Here is a 16,214-nt window from a genome sequence, read left to right as displayed (position 1 = left end):
ATTAGAGCAGAAATTAATGCACTTGAAACCAAAAAGCCATACAAAGAATAAATGAATCAATTTGCTGGTTTTTTGAGAGAATAAACAAAATTGATAAACTTCTAGCCAACCTTATCAAGAAAAAGAAACAAAAAACTCAAATCCATGCAATAAGGACTGAAAAGAGGGAAATTACTACAGATGGAAATTCAAAAGATCATGAACATGTACTTTGAAAATCTCTACTCACATAGAAAACACAGAGGAAATGGACAGATTTCTAAAAACATATGAATTACCAGAGTTCAATCAGGAAGATATAACAATTTTGAATAATCCATTATCAGCTACTGAAATAAAAAACATGATTAAAACTTACCAACAAAGAAAATCCCAGGTCCTGATGGATTCATGGCTGAATTATATAAGAAATTTAGAGAATATTTAATGCCAGCACCCCTTAAACTCCTCAATGAAATTGAAAGAAAATCAGTCCTCTCTAAATCATTATTGGAAACAAATATTACCCTGATATGCAAACAGAATGCAGCAAATAATCAAGAAGATTATACACTATGACCCAGTGGGATTTATTCCAGGAATGCAGGGATGGTTCAACATATGCAAATCAATAAATGTAACTCACCATATCAACAGAGCCAAAAATAAAAATCACATGAACAGAAAAAGCTTTTGATAAAGTCCAACACCTGTTCATGATAAAACTCAACAAAAACTTGGAATAGATGGTATGTACCTCAATCTCATAAAGGCCATTTGTGATAAGCCAACATTATACTAAATGAACAAAAACTGAAAGCCAAAACCCTACACCCAGGAACATGACAAGGTTGTCCACTATCACCACTTCTATTCAATATAGTTCAAGACTTATTAGCCAGAGTAATCAGACAAAATGGAGAAATAAAGGGAATAAAAATAGGGAAAGAAGCAATTAAATTATCATAATTTGCAGAAGACATGATATTATACATAGAGGATCCCAAAAACTCCATTAAAGGCCTACTAGAGGTAATAAACAAATTCAGCAGCATATTTGGATACAAAGTCAACACTCAAAAATCAATTTGAATTCCTGTACACAGTAAAATCTCACTGAGAGAGCAATTATGGAAATATTTCCTTTCACAATAGCATCAAAAATCAGATACATAGGAATCAACCTAACCAAGAATGTAAAATATCTATATACTGAAAATTATACTAGTCTTTAAAAGGAGATTGAAGAGGATATTAGAAAATGGGAGGATATTCCTTGCTCTTGATTAAGAAGAACCAACATTGTGAAAATGGACATGCCCCCAAAACTGAATCTGTTATACAGATTCAATGCAATCTCAATAAAAATACCATCAACATACCTTACAGATCTAAAGAATATATTACTGAAATTCATTTGGAAATAGAAGAAACCTAGAATAAAAAAAAGCAATTCTAAGCACCAAAGTCAAGACAAGAGGCATCTCAATTTCTGACCTGAAACTATACTACAAAGCCACAGTAATAAAATCAGCATGGTACTGGAAAAGAAATACATCTGAGATCAATGGAACATATTAGAAGATTCAAACACTACTACAAACATATCAGCCATCTTATATTTGACAAAGGGGCTAAAAGTGTTCACTGGATAAAAGATAGCCTCTTTAAAAAAATGGTGCTGGAAAAATTGACGTTTGACATGCCAAAGACTGAAAATAGACCCATGCCTAGAACCATGAACTAAATTAAAGTCAAAATGGAACAAAGATCTAAACATTAAAAAGAAACACTAAATCAACTGGAGGACAAGGTAGGTACAAATCTTGAAGACATAGGGGTAGGCAAAATAACCTTAACCCTAACCAAACCCTAATCCTAACCCAACCCTAACCCTAACCCTAACCCAAATAAAATGCAAACTTCATGGGAAATACTTCAAAGAATCAATAACTGGGATCTCATGTTACTAAAAAGTTTCTGTGCTTCAAAGGAAATCATCAACAAAGTGAAAAGAAAACCCACAGAATGAGAAAGAATTTTAGCCAACAATCATCAGACAAAGAACTTATATACAGAACATATAAAGAACTGAAAAACATCAAACCACCCAAATTTAAAAACCCTCTCCAAAAATGGGCATCTGAGATAAACAAACAGTTCTCAGATGAAGATATACAAATTACAAATAAATACATGAAAATGTGTTCACCATCACTGGCCATTCGAAAAATGAAAATTAAAACAGCATTGAGATTTAATCTCATCCCAGAAAGAATGGCTGCCATCAAGAAAACAAGTGATAACAAATGTTGGAGGAGGATTCAAGTAAAAAGGAACACTTCTCCACTGTTGGTGGGAGAGCAGACAGATGCAACCATTGTGGAAATCAGTATGGAGAGTCCTCAAAAAACTGGGATGGGAAGTTCCATTCAATTCAGCTATTCCCCCTGGGTGTTTTCCCAGAAAAATTGAAAAGGTCATATCACAGAGATATATGTGCACTCATGTTCATAGCAACACAATTTGTGATAGCTAAATCTTGGAAACAACCAAAATGCCATCAACTTCAGAGTGGATGGAAAAAATGTGGTATTTTTATACAATGACATACTACTGAGCTATAAAAAGGATGATCTTGAGGCCTTTTTAGGTAAATGGAGGCAAGTTGAAAATATCCTCATTAGTGAAATAACAAGACTCACATCAGTAAATATTGCATTGTCTCTCTAGTGTAAAAAGTAATAAACACTGACAGAATAATGGAATCCTAAAGTATTATAGATATTGTGAAAGAGAAAGGGAATGAAAGTGCTCTAAAGAGTATAATGGTGTGTATAGTGGGTAAGATAGATGACCATATTACTGAATTTCTGTTGGAACATTGAACAGAAGAATTTGCACTGTCAGTGTTTGAGTGTCTAGCTAGTTGTGCTTTGATTTTGTGACTTTGGCAACTATTTTTTAAGATGACAATGACTAATGTATCAACTAGCAATTCTATGATGATAATTTTTTTTGAATTTGGTATTGTTCTAACCTTTTTTCTGCTTTTCTATTTTATTGTCTTTCTTTGGAAAAAAAGCGAACAATATGCAATATAACAATCATTGTTAAATTTCTTTCATTCTATTTTGAATACCTATATTGTTGTTGCTTAGAGTTTGCTACTGTTGTTTATGTCTTTTGCCTTTTGTTATTCTTTTCTGACTTTTTTCTTTTTTAAAATAAAATTAAATAAATAAAATAAAATAAGAAAGAATAGCCTTAAGATTCTCCCATGTGATAGACTGTGGCCAATAAATATACAAATTAGCAACTAATTTCATTTTCTCAATTTTTAAAAGCTATGGTATCTATAAAGGAGAAAATATTTTCTCTAAAAGTATTAGTTATAATGAGAGAAAACTGTGCTAAATGGGAGTTCATAGTAATTTTATGTGTATATTTGCACACATATATTCATTTTTCTTTAAGTATATTTTTATTTAAGAAAAAATTCTAACTTGGTTATTTATATTCATAATTCACCTATAACCATAACTTGTGACAATATTTTAAAACTTGCAAATTTTTTTTTAATTTGGAGATTTTTTTTATTTTATGGAAAGAAGGTAAAACTAAATTTCATAACAAAATGATAGGAAAATTACAATAGTGCATTGAATGTTGTTAACTTTAAAATGGTTACTAAGGGTAATTTTGTAATTTTTTAGAGAAGAAAATATTTACAAATCATGAATCCAATAAGAAATCATTATGGATTAAAAACTCGTGGTCATCCAATCAAAAAATGGGCATCTGAGATGAATACACAATTCTCAGATGAATAAAGACAAATGGCAAATAAATACATGAAAAAATGTTCTTCATCATTAGTCATTAGAGAAATGCAAATTAAAACCACACTGAGATTTCATCTCACTCCTGAAAGAATGGCCAAGATCAAGAAAACCACCAACAACAAATGCTGGAGAGGCTGTGGGGAAATGGAACTCTCCTGAACTATTGGTGGGAGTGTAGACTGGTGCAACCATTGTGGAGGCCAGTCTGGAGATTTCTCAGAAAGCTGGGATTGGAAGTCCCATTTGATCCAGCTATTCCACTTCTAGGCATATTCCCAGAAGAACTGAAAGCATCATACCACAGTGATATATGTCACACATCTTTATAGCAGCACAATTTGTAATAGCTAGATCTTGGAAACAACCTAAGTGTCCATCAACTGAGAAATAGATTTAAAAGTTGTGGTATTTTATACAATGGAGTACTACTCAGCTGTAAAGAATGATCACATTGAGATACTTAAAAATAAATAGATGCAGCTTGAGACCATACTCATAAGTGAAATAAATCAAACTCACATGTATAAATACTGAATAGTTTCCCTAGTGTAAAAAATGATAAGAATACATAAAAGTATGTGGTAATCATGATTCCCAATTATATTGGTTTGAAGCCATATGTTTTCACTCATTAATTGGAATGGTTTTAATCTGGGTTGTTCAATTTTATTGTCAGTGATAGTACAAATAGCTATTTTGAAGAAAACAAGACATCATAATAGCTAATGCTGGTTTAATATCTTGTTTTGAGTTCCCATCAAGCTGTTGTTCATCTGTTTCCACTGGTTTTAACATGTTGTATCTTACTGTATTTTAATATATGTGTTAGTATAAACAAAAATTTTTATAGGCAAAGAAATAATATAGAAACTATTGTTTGTTTTCTGTTAGCTGATTCTAAATACCCTGTAATACTTTCATTCTCTTGAATGGTTTCACACTGTATTGATATGTTTGATGCTATAGTATACAAAATTATACTCAAATATTTCAAGGAAAGTGACACTATGGTAACTACTGTTATGTCAGGTTATCTGGTGGTGAAACACTATGATGCTTAAAATGTTTGGTTCTGACCTGTGTTGTTCTGTTGTTATGTCCTCTTTTATCTCAATCTCACCTTTTTTTCCTTTTTTTTAAATAAAATTAATTTTTGAAAATTTTTTAATTAAGAGAAAATAAATTTTAAAATAGCAGGGTATATTATAGTAACTTTTTTGTTTTCCTATTAACCTGATTTGAACCCCTCATTTGCTCTCGCCATCTTGTTTTGACTTATTTTACTCTATTTTGTTTTGTTTGATGCTATCAAGTTTGAGGATATAAGCAACCACTTTGAAGGCAATAAGATTTACTATGATGCCCATTATGGTTTGACTATTATCTTCTTTTGAAGTTCTGTAAGGTCTCCAAGGTTTAGGTTTTATTAGTTTTGTTCTGTACTGTTTTGTTCAATTCTATTATACCTGATGATATAGGCAATTCTTTTTAAGATAGCAAGAGGCATAATGGTAACCATTGTTGATCACCTGGCATTCTGTTTTTACATCATGTACTACGTCCATCATTCTGTTCTAACTGACTCTGTTTTGCTTTGTCACATTTCGGTTTTTTTTCTCTTCAAAAAAAAAGTAATAAGAACGGTGGGAGTAATAAAACCCAAAATGTAGGGGGCTGGGGATTTAGCTCAGTGGCGTAAGCACCTGCCTTGCAAGCAGGCGGTCGTGAGTTCGATCCCTGGTACTGATAAAAATGAAAAAGACAAAAAAAAAAAAAACCCAAAATGTATAATTGTTATTATAAAAAAGAGAGGAAAACAAAGTGATATAAAGGATATAACTGCATGCATATTTAAGTATGTAAGATAGAAAATCATATTACTAAGTTTTTGTTGGATCATCGAACAGAACTGTTTGCAATCTCACTGTTTGAATTTCCATTTTGTATGCTTTAATTTTGTAATTTGAACAACTATTTCTAAGATGACAATATGTAATCTATTAACTAGTGATTTCTTACTGAATATTTTTTCTTGAAATTCTGTATTACTTGTATCATTTTACTGTTTTGTTTTGTTTTTTCTCTTTAAATAAAAAAAATTTTAAAAACTGATGATCAAATTAATGCCAGCTGAATTAAATCAATATGGTGCTGAGCATAGATGGTCCATCTGAGGAAAGTTGGCAGCATAAATAGAGACACGGAGAAGGAGAAGCTAGGCATTGTGGGTTTCTCTATGTGTTGGTGTTTAAGCCATTGGTTCTCCTGGAGGAGCTTCTCATGACTAGCTAGCTTCCCAGTGTGAGTTTGACCATTGTCATAAGAGGAGCTGGGGACCTTGTTAGTGAGAGTGCCTGCGGTTGACTTTGGGGGAACTCTGATCCTTATATTGCTTCAAGGCTCTGGAGGGGAAGATGTGTGCTGTTTAATCTCCAGGAGAAACTTGTCATACTGGCTTTCTGGCATGTTCTTATGGTTGGAGGAGTGTCGATGTCGCTCCTGGCCGGCAGGAAGGACACACGACAAAGTCTGGCAGTGGACAACCTTTTCTTTTATTTTCCTTCTCCGTACAGCCTGCCCTGGGATCGCTCCCAGCCGAAGCCTCCTTTGGTCCGCTCCCCGCGGCTCCTTCTGGGCTTCTACTTCCGGGCTTCTTCTTCCCCCCCAGGGGTGGCACCAGTATATATACGGATACAGTGTCCAATCATGTTAAAGTAAGCAAGGCAAGCTGATTGGCTAACATCATCAGTTGCCAGGCAGACTATATTGTTGAGCGGGTTGCTTACGCGGTAAGCAGGAAACTAACGTGCTCGATGGGAGGGGTAATCTACCTCAGGCTTTACTCTTTACTACAGGCCTCACGTCCGCCAAGTAAGGCGACCGGGCTCGGGGCTGCGGCTCCCAACATCTCCCCCTTTTTTATTTTTTATGAATGTGCGCATCGTAGCCCTTTCTGCACTGGGTGCAGAGGCTTATGCCCTATGCGTAGGCCCACCGTAGGTCCTTGGCTTAGACCCTGGTCGGCCGTTCCATGGTCTGCCAAGGCCCTGAGGCCCTCGTCCTTTTTCTAGGGCCAGGCACAAACTGGACGGAACCTGGATGCACACAAGCTTGCACTCATTTCCTCTCCGTAAAGAAATCCCCTCGGAGAGAAATTTAGACCTGGGCAGCATCTAACAGTCCAGCGGCTTACGTGCAGGATGGGGTAGGGCCTGGCTTAGGTTGAGTCGCACCGGGGGAGTACGCTCTTACCCGTCATTGACTCTCCTACCCAGCTATGTCATAATTTTTTAGAGGAGGAGTGTGGGAAGCTCACCACCCCTAGACTCGGTCGTAGGCTAGGCGAGCGAGCCATGCATATGCCTGAGGATCTTCTTGTCCATTTCGGGCTACCGCTATTTCTATTCATCTTGTTGGTTGGTCTGTGATGGATCTCCGGTAGGGGAGGTCTGATCTTCAGTCGAGGGCTTTGTCGCCCGTGTCAGTCTCTCCGGTACCCACAGTGGTTCTCGTCCCGATTCCTGTGGGAAAACACAAACCGTGCCTCGGTTCCAGCTGACCACTGGATCCGGGCCCATCCATTGTCCTGTCAGGACATCTTTCCACTTCACCCACCCTTTATGGTTGGGGGAAGGGTTGCAGTGCTCCACGGCTGGGGAGCAATTATCATTATTTAAATTTAAAAAATTGTGTGTGAATAGTGCCATGGATAATCGTGCCTTTGGGGCCAGGCCTTGGCCTACTCCCCCTTTTTGTTTTTGTAAAATTTCTTTGAGGCTTCTATGAGCCCTCTCAATGATTCCTTGACCTTGGGGATTGTATGGGATACCATGTTTTAATTGAACCTCCATCATTTTGCAGAACTCATTGAAGGCTTTGCCTATATAGGCTGGTCCATTATCAGTTTTTAATATTTTTGGTTTGCCCCATGCGGCCCAAGCCGCCAGGCAATGATTGATCACATTAGACACTTTTTCACCTGTTTCTGCTGTTGCGAATATGACGTGAGAACAGGTGTCTGTGGAAACATGAACATATTTAAGAGTCCCAAACTCCTGTGTATGTGTGATGTCCATCTGCCAAACATCACCAGGGATCAAACCTCGAGGGTTTACTCCCATCGGTATGGCAGGTTTGTATGTGGCACAGGAGTCACATAGTCGCACGATATCTCGTGCATCTGCTCTGGAAACATGGAAATGGTTTGCTAGTGTCCTGGCATTGACATGAAACTTATCATGGAAGGCACGGGCTCGCTCGATTGGTGTTAGTAAGGTAAAAATCCATAACGGGCGAGTGGCAGTATCAGCAGCCGCATTCCCCTGTGCCATAGGCCCTGGCAGGGATGTATGTGCTCTTATGTGGGTGGTGAAGACCTTATGGTGTCTGTTCTGAAGCAATGTCTGGATAGACAGGAACAGCCCAGCCACTGTGGAAGTGGATCTAATTAAACCGGCAGTCTCAAGCACTTGCATAGCATTGACCACATACCTAGAATCGGAGACAATATTAATGGCTTCTGAGAACCGTTCAAGAATCATTTTAACGATCTGCAGTTCCACCACCTGAGGCTGATCAGGTTCAAATTGTATGGTAACCGGGGGCTTGCCTAGGATCACATAGGCGCCTATCCCTGTCTTGGAGCCATCTGTGTATATTGTAGTTGCTGGGACTAATGGCTCAGAGGCAGTAACCTTTGGAAAAATTATAGGGTGCTGAGTGACAAATGACAAGATAGGGTCCTTAGGGTATTGATTGTTTATATCCCCATGGAAAACACATCTCAGAATGGCCCATGTATCTATGCAGGCAGCCAGGGTCTTGATCTGGCTGGCGGTATAGGGTACTCGGATGGCTTGTGGTCCTGAGCCAAAATGTTGGACAGCTCTATCATGCGCTTCAAGGGCCAATGAAGCGACTGCCTCCGGGTAATGCTCTATGACTTTTGCAGGTGAGACCTTAGGGTGTATCCACAGTAATGGTCCTTTCTGCCAAATCACCGCTGTGGGCTGTAGACTAGTCTGTAGCAAACAGACATCAAAGGGTCACCCTGGTTCAATTCTGTGTAAGGTAGCCCCACCTAAGGCTTTTTCCACTCTCTGTAAGGCAGCTCTTGCCTCAGGAGTGAGCCTCCTGTGGGAGGCTATATCTGGGTCTCCCTTTAGAAGGTCGAACAGGGGTTTGAGATCTGAATTTGGTATATGTAAATATGGCCTAATCCAATTAATGTCTCCCAATAGTTTTTGCATGTCATTTAGGGTCCTAACGCCATCCGTCCTAATGGTGACCTTCTGTGGAGAGACTAGCATAGGGGAGATTTTTGCGCCTAAGTAGGTCACCATTTCTCCTCCCTGAATCTTGTCGGGGGCAACATGCAGATTAGCTTGTCTCAGGGCCTCGACCAACTGGCCGAGCATATTATTTAGCATGTCTGGGTCCCTGCCGCTGAGCAAAAGGTCGTCCATGTAATGCACACATCTTATCTTGGGAAAGGATTTCCGTAGGGGGGCCAGTAGGGAATCAAGGTAAATCTGACACATAGTGGGACTGTTGGCCATACCTTGGGGCAGCGTTATCCACTCGTATCTGAGATCAGGGCTTTCTTGGTTAATGGTGGGTAAAGTAAAGGCGAACCTATGAGTGTCCTCTGGATGCAGGGGGATTGAGAAGAAACAGTCTCTAAGATCTATAACATAAACTGGCCAGGACTGAGGGATGGCTGAGAGAGCTGGCAGCCCCCTCTGGACCGCCCCCAGGGACTGCATCTGCGCGTTGACCGCCCTTAGATCATGGAGCAGCCTCCATTTGCCAGACCTTTTCTTAATTATAAAAATGGGGGTGTTCCATGGGGAGGTTGACGGCTTAATGTGTCCTAATCTAAGTTGTGTACTGACTATTTCTGACAAGGCTAATAGCTTCTCCTTAGGCAGGGGCCACTGAGGTACCCAAACCGGATCATTTGACCTCCAGGTGATTTTGATCGAAGTGGGTAGGAGAGCTTCTTCAGCGGCCCCTAAGAAAAACCCAGCCCTTGCCTACCTTTTTTGTTCTCTACTGGTATTGGGGATGTCCGACCCTGTAGGGCATTGCCCAAGCCTTTGCCGGGGGTATATCCCTGGTTCCTGAGTATATCCTTAGCCTGGGGGGAGCAGTTTGACGTAAGCGTGACATCCATCTGAGTGAGGATGTCCCTTCCCCATAGAGACACTGGCAACTGCAACACAAATGGTTGGAAATGGCCCTGATGACCCTCCTCATCGCACCAGAGCAGGGTTGAAGCACTAACCTGAGGAGCTGACACCATCCCCAGGCCCTGCAGCGTGTTATCTGCAGTGTTGGTGGGCCAGTTGGAGGGCCAATCCTTTCTAGAGATAATGGAACGGTCAGCTCCTGTGTCTAGGAGCCCTGTTATATTCTTGCCATTGACCTTAAGTGAGAGCATGGGCCTTTTATCAAGTACTATATGGAGTCCCTCGAAGACTGAGGAACCGAAACCTTGACTTTCTCTAATTTTCTGCTTTGAGGGAAATCTCCTGTGGAGACTGGGGAGCAGCAAGAGCTGCGCTATCTTGTCTCCTTTATTGATTACCATAGTACCCACAAGAGATTGAACCATAATTTTAATGTGTCCTGTGTAGTCTGAGTCTATGACCCCCGGGACTACTATGAGACCCCGAAGGGCCGTGGAGGATCTCCCGATCACCAGACCCACGGAATTTTCGGGTAACGGTCCCTTAAAGGTGGTTTCAACCACTTGAACACCCATATCAGGCACTAATATAAGTCTGGAGGCGACACTGAGGTCCACACCTGCTGACCCAGGGGTGGCCCTTGTTGAAGGCTGCCATCCTGAGCTGTCCTGTCTCTGGGGCGGGGGCCCGCCTGTGAAGGGGGCCCCCTCTGGCCGTTTTTTGGCCCTCTAGCATCTCGTCCACAAATACGGTTGCCCTGAGCATCAAAGACCGACCTACACTCCTCAGCTTTGTGTGATCCCCTCTTGCATCGCCCACAAACATATGGTTTTTCATTCCTAGGGCGAGGCCTAGCATCTGCATTGTTTGGGCAATGACGTTTAATGTGTCCTGGCTCCCCGCAGGCAAAACACCCTTTAGCCTTACATTCCCCTTCTAACCCGCGAGGTCCCCTCTGCTGTACAGCCGCAGCCAGGAGAGCAGCCACTCCCGAGTTGGAGAGCGGCCCCCCTATCTCTCTACATATCCTAATCCAGGCGTTGAGGTCCTTGTTCTTATGAGGAGCTATCGCTGCCTTGCACTCCTTTGTACATTGCTCAAAAATCAGCTGCCTTACCAGCGGTCGAGCCACTCCCGGATCAGAAAATATCTTATCGGCAGCATCTTGCATTCGGGCCACAAAGTCAACAAATGGCTCTGTGGTACCCTGAATTATTTTTGAAAGACACAAGGAGGCTGTTCCGGCACCACTTACCTGCTTCCAGGCGCGGAGCCCTATGGCGTTGATTTGTTCATAGACAGCGCCGGGGAACTGAGTCTGATCATCAGCGTGCCGACCTTCTCCCATAAGCATTTCCTTGTTCCACCCCTGGTTTCCCCGACTGGCGTTTCTCTCAGCCTGCTCTGCAGAGAACTCTGCGTACCAGGCTCGCCAATCCAGGTAACTACCCGAGGGCAGACACGCCTTTGCCAGCTGAATCCAGTCCGCGGGGGTGAGGGGCCCAGAAGACAGGTTCTCCAGCATGGCAATGGTGTAAGGCGCAGTCGGCCCAAAGGTTGTAACTGCATTTTTAAGTTCTCTAATCTGCTTTATCTCAAAAGGCTCCCATGCATTACGTCCCTGGCCCATAGCTACTTGTACAGGAAATATCCCGTAGGGGCCACTATCTATCCCAGGTGGTGGATGTACCTCATGAGACAAACGTCCCCCCTGCCAAAGCCGCCTGTAAAAATACCGACCCGCCGGCGACGGAGCATAAGACGGCGGCCGTGATTGGGCGGAAAATGGGGGCCCGTGCATCACTTCCTGTTCTGGCGAAGGGGAAGGGAGCTCCCGGGCGGCCGCCTCGTGGCGAGGGATCGCTTCCAGGAACAGCCCCCAAGGTGGGGCGGAAGGCTTCGCCTCCCTCTCGCGCCGGGGAGCGCTCAGGAGCTCCCTACTCCTCCGCAGACCAAGTTGAGCGGAGCGCAATTCACGGCGCAACGCTGGGAAAGAACCCTGCGACTCCTTATTGAGCGACTTAGGCTCCTGACAGCTGGTCTCTTTGGCCTCCTTGCCATTCAACTTTCCCTCGTCCTCGGAGTCAGACGACTCCGAGGCTAGAGCCCCGTCCTTCTCCTTAGCATCTTTGTTCCCCTTGACGGGCCCCTCTCGGGAGCTCCCTGACTGGGCCTGCTCAAATACCCTGCATACTTTTGTAAGCTCTTGAGAGCTTTCTCCACAACCACCCTCGCTCTTAATGTTACTACCTAGCATGTTTTCCATCTTTTAATATGTTACTCACCGCGTGAGGCCCAAGGAATCCGCCACTTACGCGTGAGCCTGAGGGGAGTCTAAAAGCCCTGTAGGTGCGCGCCACCCAGAGCCCAGGCTTATCCCCAACTCACCTGTCTCGCAGCTCTGTACTGGAGCGTTGTCCGCTGTCACGTCTCGGGGGTGATCAGTCCCCGTGCGGGCCTCCAAATGTCGATGTCGCTCCTGGCCGGCAGGAAGGACACACGACAAAGTCTGGCAGTGGACAACCTTTTCTTTTATTTTCCTTCTCCGTACAGCCTGCCCTGGGATCGCTCCCAGCCGAAGCCTCCTTTGGTCCGCTCCCCGCGGCTCCTTCTGGGCTTCTACTTCCGGGCTTCTTCTTCCCCCCCAGGGGTGGCACCAGTATATATACGGATACAGTGTCCAATCATGTTAAAGTAAGCAAGGCAAGCTGATTGGCTAACATCATCAGTTGCCAGGCAGACTATATTGTTGAGCGGGTTGCTTACGCGGTAAGCAGGAAACTAACGTGCTCGATGGGAGGGGTAATCTACCTCAGGCTTTACTCTTTACTACAGGCCTCACGTCCGCCAAGTGAGGCGACCGGGCTCGGGGCTGCGGCTCCCAACAGAGGAGCTCGGGGCCTCCATGTCCCTGAGAATGGTTAACGTACTTTTTAGGGAAGACCCTGTCTTTAAGTGCAACTTCTCAGCTCCAGTGTCAACCCTCAACCTACCAGCACAGCTCCTTCACCCTGCTGGCATAGACTTTCTAGCTTCCACTGCTGACCTTTGGGCCTTCCTAGCTAAATGATAAAAATTGACTGGCGTGAGTCCTTCTTGTGGGCTCTAGATCTCCAGTTGGACTCATGGGAGACACTGTCATGGGCTCTAGGTTTTCATCTGGACTCATGTAGGACACTGCTGTGGAATCCAGGCCCTTGGCTGAATATTCTGGATCTTTAGTGTTGTGGACAGATGTCCAGCACTTTCTTGTGTTAAACTCTGGGTAACCATCATAAACAATATTATAAATTCTGTGTCCTGATTCTAGTTGTTCTCCTCCCAGTCCCTGACTACAACAGAAACAAATGCCTAATACTAAAGAAACTCAAACTAGTCAATAAAAAGAAAATAAATATACTTGATTTTTAATGGGAAGGACTGACCATGGTATTAAACACCTATTACCCCAGTACCCCGGTAGTTGAAGCAGGAGAATCTCAAAAGTAGAAGTAAAAATGGGGAAGGATTTAAACAGACATTTCTCAAAGGGAATACAAATGGCCAATTGATATATGAAAACATTGTTTAGCACCTTCAGTCACCAGAGAAATGTCAATTAAAAACACGATGAGCTAATACCTCACACCTATTAGAGTTACAATAATGAAAAGGTTAAATCATCCATGAAACTTACTTAAACTTAAACAATTTACAAATGAATTTTGGCACAAATACCATATCATATGCAATCATTTTTTGTAAAGGAACTTGTGTAACATCATTAGGTACATGTTAGAGTTATTTTTCACTTGAGTGTATACTGTAGAAGGAAAATAGCTCCATCAATGTATAAATGTATAAAATGTTTCCATCAATATATAAACAGCAAATGGTGTTTTTAGAATTCTCCATATCATTTTTATCTTTCCTAGAGCTTCATAGAGATATAATTGCATACTGTGTGTATTTTAGGTGTACATGTTGTTTTAATATATTTTAGATTCTGTGCGATTATTCTTTAGTATTTATCCTCTATTATGAGACTAATTTATGTTTTAACTCTTTTTATTGATTATATAGATTAATTGGTTTCATTCTGGCAGATGCATCGATGCATATATCACACTCTGATCATTTTAACCCTTGTAATCCCTTTTTCTCCATGCTGCCCGGCTTTCATTTTTTCCACAAGAGAATTTCATACATTTTGCTCATATCCATCTTCCCATTACCACTCTGCTTTATTCTTTTCCTCTTATCTAATAGTTTCTCTTCTACTTCCTTGTTATATGTTTTAGATTCCACATAATAGAAATATTTGTCTTTCTGAGTCTGGCTTATTTCGCACAACATCCATGATTGTCCTGAAAATGTCAACGTTTCATTCTTCTTTCTGGGTAGATAATGCTCCATTGTGTATGCACCTCACATTTCTTTTATCTATTCTTCTGTTATTGGTTCCACGTCTTAACTACCGTGAATTACTAACCATGGGTATGCAGATATACTTAAAGTACAGTAACATTAATTGCTTTGAGTATAGTGAAGAGCAGGATAGTTGGATTAAATGGCAGCAGTTTTAGTTTTTGAGGAATCTCCATGCTGATTTCTATAATACCTGGAAATATGCATTCCTCTTAGCAGTGTGGAAGGATTCCATGGTTGCTTTTCTTCCAAACATTCTCCAGCATTTATTGCTTACTGTATTCTTTATGATAACCATTCTGAGTGGAGGTGAGATAGAAGCTCAACGCAGTTTTGATTTGCCTTTTCCTTTTGCAGAAAGATCACAATCCTGAGACCAATTCAGGCTGCATAGTGAGACCCTCTCAAAAAACAAGCAAAGAAAAAGAAAAGAAAATACAATAAAAAAAATCTAGAAGAAGGTGGTTGTAAAGAAAATAGTATGAGTAGCAATATGTCTGCACTTTCAAATGAATCTTGAAAATTTGAAACAAATTATTCATTGTCAAAATGTCTCATGTTGGCATATGAGGTGTGATAAAAAACATGGCATTTAATTTTCTAAAAATTATAGTAAAAGAGACGTTATCACTAATCCCCATCAATGTGTCTCCCCGGCTTAGTCCATCACTAGTGCGTCTCTCTGAAGCAGTTCTGTAAGTCTTTTATGATTGTCTTCCGTTGTACTGACATGACAACCTCAATATCTTGAGATGATTCAAAACATTAACCTTTTATACTCATTTTGATTTTATGGAAAATCCAGAAGTTTCAAAGTACCAGATCTGGTAACCCCTTATGTTCTGAGTTTTTTTGAGACTGCCTTTCGGTTATAGAATACTCAGCCTATATATTTTGATCATATTTGGTAAAGACATGGAAGAAGGCCTCCAGAACTACTTCCAAAGGTATGTGTTCACTACAGATACTTTTTTCCAAATATTTTCAATTTGTGCTTAGTTGACTTGAGACAAATTCTTGCTAGATGTACTGGAACACACCTGTAATCTTAGCACCCTGAGAGGCAACAGGATTGCAGGTTTGAGCACAGCTTGGGTAATTTAGTGGCTTAGCCAGTACATGACTCAAAATATTTTTTTTAAAGGGACTGAATATATAGCTCAGTGTAAAAAGCCCTGGGTTCAATCCATAGTACTAAGAGAGTACTCTGTCTCTTTCAGAGAGAGAAATATTACAGAATTTTCTGACACCATGAAATCAGGAGCTGGAAGTATCTATCTGGTAGTCAGAATGACTCGGCTCACTCCTGGTAACTGAGGCACGTTTGCTTGTAACTTGAATTCCAGTTGTTTAGGCTGACAAATTCTGCATCAGGTGACACATAGTGGGACTGGGAGATCTATTTCCCTGCGACATGAAATGCAGACGGTCCCTTCAAAAAAAAAAAGGAAATGCAGACGGTCTTTGGAGAATGGCCTCTCTATTAGTCAATGTATATACTATAGTCAGGTGCAGAATAAAGGTGTTTCTCTGTGTGCTGGAGACCCAAAGACTCCAGTCCAGAATTGAAGCCCATGGCAATGTCCTTTGTAGGTCTGTATCAAGGATCCTCCCTGGAAAGGCCCAAGGCTCAGTGGAAGAAGCTAGAAAGTCTGTGCTGGCAGGATGAAGGATCTGTGCCAGGAGGCTCTCTCAGACTTGCACTCAAAGCCAGGAGACGATGGCTAAAATAAAGATGAGGACTGAGGCTCTCCTAAAGGAAAGCAATGGCCAAAACTCACTTAAATAAAAA

The sequence above is a fragment of the Cavia porcellus genome, unplaced genomic scaffold (genome assembly GCF_034190915.1).
Source record: "Cavia porcellus strain 051 isolate PalLab524CR breed Dunkin Hartley unplaced genomic scaffold, mCavPor4.1 scaffold_14, whole genome shotgun sequence".
Lineage (NCBI taxonomy): Eukaryota > Metazoa > Chordata > Mammalia > Rodentia > Caviidae > Cavia > Cavia porcellus.
This window is presented reverse-complemented; position numbering follows the sequence as displayed.